The sequence below is a fragment of the Carassius auratus genome, chromosome 23 (assembly GCF_003368295.1).
Source record: "Carassius auratus strain Wakin chromosome 23, ASM336829v1, whole genome shotgun sequence".
Classification (NCBI taxonomy): Eukaryota; Metazoa; Chordata; class Actinopteri; order Cypriniformes; family Cyprinidae; genus Carassius; species Carassius auratus.
In genome coordinates this window covers 12,381,190-12,391,796 of record NC_039265.1, presented here as the reverse complement: position 1 = coordinate 12,391,796, position 10,607 = coordinate 12,381,190, and the positions used below count along the sequence as shown (strand labels likewise).

The 10,607-nt window shown below is 36.4% G+C and overlaps 1 protein-coding gene across 1 annotated transcript in view; it reads right to left on the bottom strand.

Moving 5' to 3' along the window:
* Positions 1–10,607, bottom strand: part of LOC113041353 (vitamin D3 receptor A) — a 43,506-nt gene that overhangs the window by 3,611 nt on the left and 29,288 nt on the right. The window lies entirely within an intron of this gene.

Here is a 10,607-nt window from a genome sequence, read left to right as displayed (position 1 = left end):
TGCAGTTAAAAAAAACATTGCCTCCAGTTATTTAGTTAGGTTTGGAAAATTATTAATTGAAAGCTCACATTTGTCTCACTTGTTGATTTTTTTCGGTTTACAAATCTGTTAATTTAGTATAACTGTGACATATTCATGTAATGTAATTTGAATGTACATTACATGATATGTAGTTGTTTTATTGCTTTCTCTGTGTTCAATCCCAACATTGTTCTTTCTGTTTCTCTCTTTCTTGTGTCTCAGGTCAGAACACAGCTCATTCCCTTTGAAATACTGGGATAAAATCTAAATAATATCTTTAAACACTAATAATTTACTATCGTTGAGAAAATTTCATAAAACAAGTAAATAAATACAAATCAAAAAGTGACACACTTGTAGTCTGCTTTACATTTTGATTGCACTATAGCCTACAGATGAACTCCACAACAAATAATAACATGTAACTGACGAGGCTATGGATCCAGTAAAAAAAAATGCACTGATAAAGTGCACAGCAGAAATATAGTAAAAGTGTTATGTTATATTAAAAAGTATATGTATTAGAACTGCAAAATAAAGTGAATAATATGAAAAGCGAGTACAAAAGTACAATAACATACCGGCACGTGATATAATAGATTTATAACAGCATAACATTATATGTATAATATGAATAATACCATAATAAATAACTGAACAACAATAGGTTAATAATAGCAAGAATAATATGTAATATCAAGGGTGGAATAATACAGAATAGACAAAAAAGAAGAATAAATAAAGAGTAAAATAAAAAAAGATTGAAATGTAATTTTAAAATACTATTTGTGTAATAATTATTAATCAAATTAAGACAACTAATGACACAACACAAAAAAAAAATTGTGGACACGAGTTCCAAATTGTGTTTAATTAATGAGCTCTTTAAGTATAATATATACATGTACACACACACACACACACACACACACATATATATATATATGAAATAGAAAATTCTCTGAATCAATCTCAGCTCAAGAAACACATTTTATTTAAGTTTCCAGTTCTGTCTTTCTCTGGGAATAGAGTGGTTTAGTTGTGAAGACAAAACCTGACTAATAAAGATTAATTCCCCGCTGCTTCCCTCAAGATTTTCTATTTTATTCAATTAATGAGTAAAATAATGTAAAAACTTGACAATGCTTGACATTTTGATCTATAATGTGCACATTACACACACTCATGCAGAAAACACACACATTTTTAACAGTGGTTTATTTTTCCATGTATGTTAACCAGTGTTGGGCAGTAACGCGTTATTAGTTTTAATCAGTTCGGGAGTTCAGAGCGGGATCGCTAATCATTTGAGTCAGTTCGGGAGCTCGGAGCGGGATCGCGAATCATTGGAGTCTGTTCGGAAGTTCGGAGCGGGATCGCGAATCATTTGAGTCAGTTTGGGGAGCGCGAATCATTTGGATCAGTTCGGGAGCTCGGAGCGGGATCGCGAATCATTGGAGTCTGTTTGGGGAGCGCGAATCATTTGGATCAGTTCGGGAGCTCGGAGCGGGATCGCGAATCATTTGAGTCAGTTTGGGGAGCGAGAATCATTTGAGTCAGTTTGGGGAGCGAGAATCATTTGAGTCAGTTCGGGAGTTCGGAGCGGGGTCGCGAATCATTGGAGTCATTTCGGGAGTTCGGAGTGGGTTCGCGAATCATTTGAATCAGTTCGGGAGTTCAAAGCGTGAATCATTTGAGTCAGTTTGGGAGTTCGTAGCTGGTTCGCGAATCATTTGAGTCCGTTTGGAAGTTTGGAGGAGGTTGGCGAATCATTTTAGTCGGAGCGGGATCGCATACACCTCGGCTCATCTTGATTGAACGTCAGTGAATTTATTCCATGTTATGATTGATGATCAGCTGACTTTCTCAGACCACATTGCTAAAACTGTCCGATCCTGCAGATTTGCTTTATTCAACATCAAGAAGATCAAGCCCTTTCTTTCAGATCATGCTAAACAACTCAAAATTAATTTTTAATGAGCCAAAAGAATACACGTCACACCTCTATGTTTCAATTTCACTGGCTTCCAGTAGCTGCTCGCATAAAATTCAAGGCATTGATGTTTTCCTACAAAACTACCACTGGCTCTGCACCCATTTACCTAAATTCATTACTTCAGACTGATGTCTCTAGAAGCTTGCGTTCTGCAAGTGAACGTTGCTTGATTGTTCATCCCAAAGAAGCACAAAGACACTTTTACGTATGTGTGAATGTATATATATATGTGTGTGTATATGTATATTATAAATATATATATATATATATATATGTGTGTGTGTGTGTGTGTGTGTGTGTGTGTGTGTGTAAAGACCTCTATCACAGCTTGCTCTTATTCGATTTTCTTTGTATTTATTATATTATTTAAAATCCCATGCTACGTGTACTGTGTTAACCTAACTGAGACTTGTTATAGCACTTATATTTCATTGCTGTTTTTGATTGCTTCCACTGTCTTCATCTGTAAGTCGCTTTGGATAAAAGCGTCTGCTAAATGAATGTAAATGTAATGTTCCACGTGCGGTTCAATATCAACCAATAAGTTTCCATGTGCGATGTCTCGTTTTCATTGGTTTTGATTGCTGATTCGATATTTGTACTCTGGCAGGTTTTGTTGAAGTTAATGTTTGGTTTCTCTGGAGCATCTGAAATAAAATATATTGTTTATTCATACAATATAACCAAATGTTTGTAAGGTGAGAGGTTTAATATAACTTTGTGTGTGTGTTTTGATCTGGGTCACCGCTGAGAGCTGTAGTCTGTTGTGTTTCTGTCGTGATGTTTTTCTCTTCATGCTTGGACTCTGCGCCCAGCCATGAGCTCCAGCTCTTAAATATCTAGTCTCCACGGTGAATTTAACGAGGTATGACGGTTTTAATCAGGAGAACTTTACTCCATGATTCGCATCAGCAATGGGACACAACAACAGCAGCAGCAGCTAGCATTAGCAGAGCACTTCCGCTATCCTGCACACCTCAGCGCTCCGCAGCGCCCTCTGCTGCGCGGGATGAACGGCACAGTTACACTCACACTTCACATCCGACTAGCGTTAGATAAGATGTGTTGATTGCTTTTAATATTTACACATTTGATTAAATATTTCAAAGTGCTTGTGAGAGCTGTTTTTACGCATCTCTGGCGGAGTTTCGTTGCACTTACACCGTTCTGGAGTCGCCGCTTCGAAACACTGAATCATTTCGCGAAGCGATCGGTTCAATTGATTCAAAGCCTCGAATCGGTTCTGTGTGAATTTTTTAACGCGATTCACTTTTCTGTGGAAATGTTACAGATCCACGAATATGTGCTTATACACTGCCTTTAACTGACACACACACATATTACTTTATTATATGCAATTAACCGTGATTAATAGTTTGACTGCACTTCGCTATTTAATGTAAAAAAGATCATAATTATAAAGCAGGGATTTATTTATACTTCTTTGAATTACTTTAAAGCGTTATTTAAAAGTATTTCAATTCATTTAAACAAATCCATAACACGTTCAATCCCAAATTATTTTCCAAGACATGAAAATATCCAAATGATTTGTCATTAGCAACCCTATGAAATATTCCAGATTTTTATTATTATTATTATTTTAAAGTGTGTGAAAAAAAAATTGTTTTATGTTCGGTCACAATTGTGGGATAATATGTGTTCTGAAATAACATATTTGCAGTCATAAAAATGTATAGATATCATAGCCCAGCTTTTATAAACTATTTATCACATCCTAAGGTTACTATTGTGCATAAAAACATAAAAATATTGATCGGAACACTGAAATTAAAAATATTTTTTTTTTTACTTTTTTTAAAATATAACATTACATTTTTATATTAAGGTTTAGAGTATTACAGCTTTATTATAGTATATTTTTTTACAACATCTGAATTTTTAATTTGGTGCAATATTTTCTCATTGCAACATTTTATTGTTATTTTCACTAAAACTGCGATTAGATTTATACTGTAGACCTAAGTGTACCGTTATCCCAGTGACCATCAACACTTTTATTCAGTCTGTGAACACACTCAACAGAACTCAATATATGTGAATGCATTTATTAATACTAGACTCATGTGTAGTCGTGTATTAATGTTAACACACTTTACCAGCCTTTAGTTCTGCAGCTTTGATGCGGTCATCATCTTCTGGAAATAAACTGCTCTGGTCTTTCTGCATGCATTGCATTGAGAATTGTAAACATTTTTTTTACCACGTTTCTAGGAATAAAAGACCAAATGTGGCAAGTTAAATATGAACAAACCCTTGATTAAAAGCCTTCAGAATTTGGCGTTTAAGGCTGTACTCACACACAGTCACAGGTTATGCATCACTATATACAGCTGTTTATTTGTGATTTTCTCATTTACTACATAGACATACAATGCACAAAATAAATGTGTAACGGACATTCGAAGGGAAAGAGAGACCAACACAAATGAGACAAGGTTAAAGCAAGTTGTACATTAAGTGTCTTGAGCTTTTTTTAGGTTTCTCTAGAAAAATAAAAACCATGTGAGGTGTGTTGGTGACATGATCGCTTTCTGTGATTAGGAAAGTCTCGATGGGTTTTAAAGAGATCCAAACCGTGATTCATCACCACCGAGCAGATTTGTCCAAGATTTCCAAGGGTGTTTGGAAAGTTCAGAGCTTCTTTTATGCCCACATTCAACAAATTTAATGCATTTCTTCTGGTTTCCAGAACCCGCAGAATTGCACCAATTTAGGAATAGTTCACCTCCCCAAAAAAAGCTGCATATCTTCTCGTTCCAGACGTGCATTACTTTCATTCTTCCATGAAACCCAACGGGGAATTTGAGGCAGAACGTCTAAGTTTCTCCTTTCCACAAAAAGCAAGTGGACTGTGATTTATACTTCCAATTCCCAAGAAGGACAAACAAAAGCATCGTAAAACCATCAAATCATATAAAACCAGTGGACTCGCGCGCCATATTTCCAATTTAGCGCTTGGCAGGATAAATAACCGTCCACAAGCTTCGGTTAACATCTCATTTTGAGTTTCACAGAAGAAAATCAAACAAGTTTGGAACGAGAGCGAGTAAACATGGCTTTTCTAAAGAGAAAACTTGGACAAACCCCCCAAAAAATCACTCTTCCAATCAATGAATCCATTAATTACCCTTCATTTCTTGGAGACGCCTGCAACCAAGCAATTATTAACTTGAAACCAGTGATGTACCATTTCTTTGAATCTGAATCTTTCCAAAAAACCCATGTTTGAGAGAAATGCATAATTTACCTCGCAGTAAAACAAGACTGCGTAAATGTTGGTAAATATGGAAAATAAGGCACCTGATTCCAGGAGCGTTCTCTGAGACAAACAAACGTGTTTGGATCGCTAAGAACCATCCAGATTTCCCCGTGGGTTTATTCTGAGAGTCGAGGATCACAGTCAGACCGAACAGATTCAGTCAAACAATCTCCAGAACGGGAAACCAAATCAGTCATGTCGTCTTCTTCAACCAATTTTCAGATCAGATCCGTGATTATTATTCAGTTGCTGAATAACAATCACACAAATGATGCATTTGGAGGAAACTATCGCCCCCCTTGAGTCCTGAGGTTTATGCTAATGTCAGTATTATTTTATGACCCTGGACCACAAAATGTGACATTTTTTGAGACTGAGATTTATACAAAGCAAATAAATGATCTCTCCATTGATGTGTGGTTTGTTCGAAGGACAATATTTGTCTGAGATGCAACTATTTGGAAATCTGGAATCTGAGGGAGCACAAAAATCTACATATGGAGAAAATCATCTTTAAAGTTGTTCAGATGAATTCTTAGCAATGCATATTACTAATCAAACATTAAGTTTTGATATATTTACAGTAGAAGATTTACAAAATATCTTCATGGAACATGATCTTTACTTAATATCCTAATGATTTTTGGCATAAAAGAAAAATGGATAATTTTGACCCATACAATATTAATGTTAGCTATTTCTACAAATATATTAGTGATACTTAAGACCGCTTTCGTGATCCATGGTCACGTCTTTATTTTTTTTGAAGAATGGCCGTGCCCTCGTAATCGTGAATCAAAACAACTTCCCCTTTCTTTGCACATGACAACAATCCAATCGATTCCCAACGGACAAATTCAATTCCCACCCAAGAATCCATACTTCAGGAAAGTGTTTTTCTGGCCTGAGATTCATATGTAGTTTCCGATCAGACACGTGCTGATCCAACATGCATTCAGTCCGACTGTGAGCCTCGATCTCGCCAATGAACCTTACATTGAACTGCATTGAGACTAACGCACGAACCCTGACACAATCCCAAAATAAGGCTTTGGGGTGTAGGCACACAGAGGTCTTTAACTGAGCTTAGCGTGAAGAATCCGCTTCAAATAGTGTCTTAACATTTAGCAGTAATCATCGGTCTCTCCGTCACTCAAAAAAAAGAAAACACACACAACATTAGACGACTTCTACGCTGAAGAAATTACTAAGTGTTTCTGTCTGTAAAGTAACAGCTGGTGGCGAATCTGTACCTTTGTGTGTAGTTCAGGGGAAAATGGATGGAGAGATGGCAGAATGACAGGGTTTAGTGGATAAAGGTGAGCTTTAGATGAGCTAAAGATGAGGGAGAAAACAGAGACGATGATAGAGGGGCGTGTCCAAATGGCGGGCCCGAGTCAACATCCGACATAACAGGCCTCGTTTAAATGAAATTAAGAGCAATGTTTGTCAGGAATATGTTCATAAACATCTAGACAAAATGCAACTGAATGGAATAAATTATAATAATAATAATATCAGATCATTAACTATTATTAAATAATGAATAGCTATTATTATTATTTATTTAAAAGATAAATGCTTTTATGCCTGTTAAAAAGTAATTATAATAATAAAAGTAGCATTATTACTATTATTATTATAATTAATATTAATATTGTGAACAATAATACAAGCATTTATTAATAAATAATATGCTAGCATTATTTAAAATAATATTTATTATTGTTGTTTAAAATTATAACAACAAAATAATAGCAGCACTATTAAATAATATTTTACTATTATAAACAATATTATTTTCAATAAAGTATTTACAATAATAATGATTACTATTATTATAGTGCATTTTTATTAACAATAAAACTTATTATTATTATTATCATCATCACTATTGTTATTGTTGTCTTCATTAATAGTAATAATAATAATAACAATAATAATAATAATGTGAGGGAAGTTCCCTCATGTTTAACCAATCTTGCCAGACCATTGGGACAAAGAGATGCAGAGAAATAGGCAAGAAAAGGCTGAAGAGAGCAGCTGGAGGGCACCAGAGGCAGAGCTGTGAGCAGTTACTTATACAGATGCAAACTTTAATACACATGCAAAGTGAACACCTGCGATGCTCGATCATGTAGAGATACACAGTTTTCCGATGCTAAACGACAGCGTCCATGATAGCACTGTAAAACAATACTTTACACTAGCTTATTGAGTGCACTTTGGGATTAGCTAGCTTGGTTGTCAATGCTTTGACATTCTGCATGAGAAAGAGTGAATACTGACGGATTCTAGCGGTCAGACTAGCGGGAACATCACCCCGCGACAACATGCAAGCGTTTCAATTGGAAACGCTCAACGTGTGTCTTGGGGAGGTGTGCCAACTTTCTGTCCACACGGCCGCCATGTTGTTAGCATAACAGAGATAACATAGCACATCAAGAAATGGGCTTTTGGCCACCGGACAGGCAGTAAAGCACTGTTTAAGCTGCAGGCTTATGGAGACGTTTTGAGGTAAACAGTCCAGCATTTTGAGTCAGAGAGGAATTAACAATTAGAAGATTTAGTGTTTCTTGAAACCAAAAAAAAAAAAAAACTGAAAACAACAAACATTGAAATGATGTGATGATTACATGTGTGTATGAATGAGAGAGGTAGTTCATTTTGGTTAACAACGGCACCTGGTGGTTTGTGTTGTCCTTATTAAACAATCAGCATTCAGACAGTCACCAACGATTCGTTGACCCGCTTCTGTGTTCATACATGAACATAAATATCCTTCAGCTCGACTCAAGAAACCCACGTGGCTCACAGAAATCGACAGCTTCTCGGAGGAAAAGTGCAGCGCGAGCCATGGGTTTCTCAAGTCTAGCTGTTCGGCACAAAACCAACCTAGAGCTCCGCAGACAACTGAAGCGTTAGATTGGTCTGTCGCCTTCAATTCAAGCCAAGCACATCCAACAGAGAAGAACGAACTCTTCATGATCCCCGTGGATGCAAAGGTTAAGAACTGATCCAAAGTGCATAGACAGTCCACTACACACTGCAAAAAAAAAAGCTTTTGCTTTGTATTTTTTTCGTCTTGTTTTCTAGAATAACAATATTAAAATTTTAGAATCAGGATGCTTTTACTTGACAATATATTTTGTCGTTTTCTGAAAATATCATCCAAATTTTTGTAGGTTTCAAGAATCTTTAGATATTTACACTAGAAACAAGACAAAAATACAAAAGGAAGTATCTTTTTTTTTTTTTTTGCAGTGTATGCATCTACCCTCATGAAAATACTGATCAACGGACACTGTTTTTCCATTCATAACGTCCATCCGTTGGCACCCAATGAAGCAAACCCAAAACTGGTGGGACTCTCGCAGTTGGAGGTCCTTTCTCTTGTAGCTTGGTTGAGGTGACGAAAATCCAGAGCGGCACAAAGAGGTTGTTGGTTTATATTCCCTTGTTGATTGGATGCAAGCAATCCTAGATCTGATGGTGAAAAAGGGGAGTTCCCAGGTGCGAAAACACTCAACGACTGATCATCCAATGCTCTTAGTGCTAGCAAAACTAGCATAATCCAACCGAAGCTTATCGTAACTGGTATATACATGTATCTGCAATCCAGTTTAGCTTTCGCCATTGAAGGACGCCGTTCATCCAACTCTCGAAGATCCTTCAAGCTGAGATAAACGGGGCAACGTCAGGTTTTTTGTCGTTAGCAGCCAACGTCTGGACGAGCCCCTCTTCCTGTTTCACCTGCGGTAATGTTAAAGCTTCGTTGAGTCCTTTGAACGGACTGTGTGTGTGTGTGTGTGAGATTGGCTGGTTTGAGGCAGCGGTTGTAGCAAAAACGAAACTAAAGCACCAGTTTTGAGTTGAGTTTGCGAACGTGGAAACAGCTAATGCAGCTCAGCAGCAGTCTGGTTGAGATGTCTCGTCCATTTACAGAAATAAAAATATAACCTGTTTGATGTCTCAGAATCCGTACAAAACTAAGCCATGATAATCATTTATAAACAATGAATTTTGATGCGGAATTCGCACCTAAGAGCATTAGGGATAGATGCGGTCATAAAAGCTTATTATGTGATCCGAGAGAGAAACAGAGACCAAAATATATGAAAATATCAGATTTGCATATTTCTCCCAAGCTTGTTTTCAGCTGATTAACTGTATTAGCCTATTCTTTCCATTAGACATATGTACAGAAACACTAAGAGTGGTATTTACAGCTCATGACCACAAGAGAGCAGCGCGACAAAAACTTCTGGAATGGGGGGAAATCGCTGGGATGCGTAAATCAAGACAATGATTTACACAAATGCATTGTGTTGAGTGGAAGCACATTTTTGGACATGCATGCAAATTGGTGCATTTGTGTAACAATTTACATAGAACCTTCCAAAAACATGGTTTTACGAACCAGTCGACTGTGTAAATATGTCAAATGGTTGAGAGACTATTTAACTAATGTTGCATGAACGAGGCCCAACGTTTGAAGACACCTGATTTAAAAAAAAAACGCTGAGAGCTCTTCAAAATCCATGCTTTTTGTGGTGGACTACAACCAAATGGGTTCGTATAACATGGACTTTAAACTGATAGTTGGTAAAGTAAGGCATTGTCTTGGACTAAATCCACTGGAGAGCCAGGTAAAGTGAGGTCGAAGCAGCCGGATAGCCTTGTTATGAATGATAAATAATGTTGAGCAGCATACTATGATCTCTACGCTTCGGCTCTCTTGTGGTCAACTAGGATCCTATCTATACAGACATCAGACCTACAGTCAGGCCTCCTCTCTCAGGTGAAAGTGTGTGTGTGTGTGTGTGTGTGGTATGTTTATAGTGCATCCACCCTCGACATACACACATGCATACAGATCTATACATCAGCCAGGACAATCGTAAGAGTTAGTGAAAGTGGCCATTGTCCCAAAACCCAGGAAACTCCTAAATATTCTGAAAGGGAATCTCATTGTGAAAATACTACATAGACAGCACCTCACACAAACAGTGCTTGACCTGACTCACAATGGATTTCGACAGGAACAGACACTGGAATGTTACTAATCTAACAACGGGACAATCGGAAAAAAAAAAACATTAAAAAAAATAAAAATAAAAATATTTTGCAAACCTGAAGGAAAACTTTATTATTGTAATTATATAATATAATTATATAAATGATAAAAAAATTATAAATTTATTTAATAATATAAAATTATAATAAACTATAAATAATTATATTAGAAAAATAATATTAATTATAAATATCTTATGGATTATACATTTATATAACAATATATAGTTA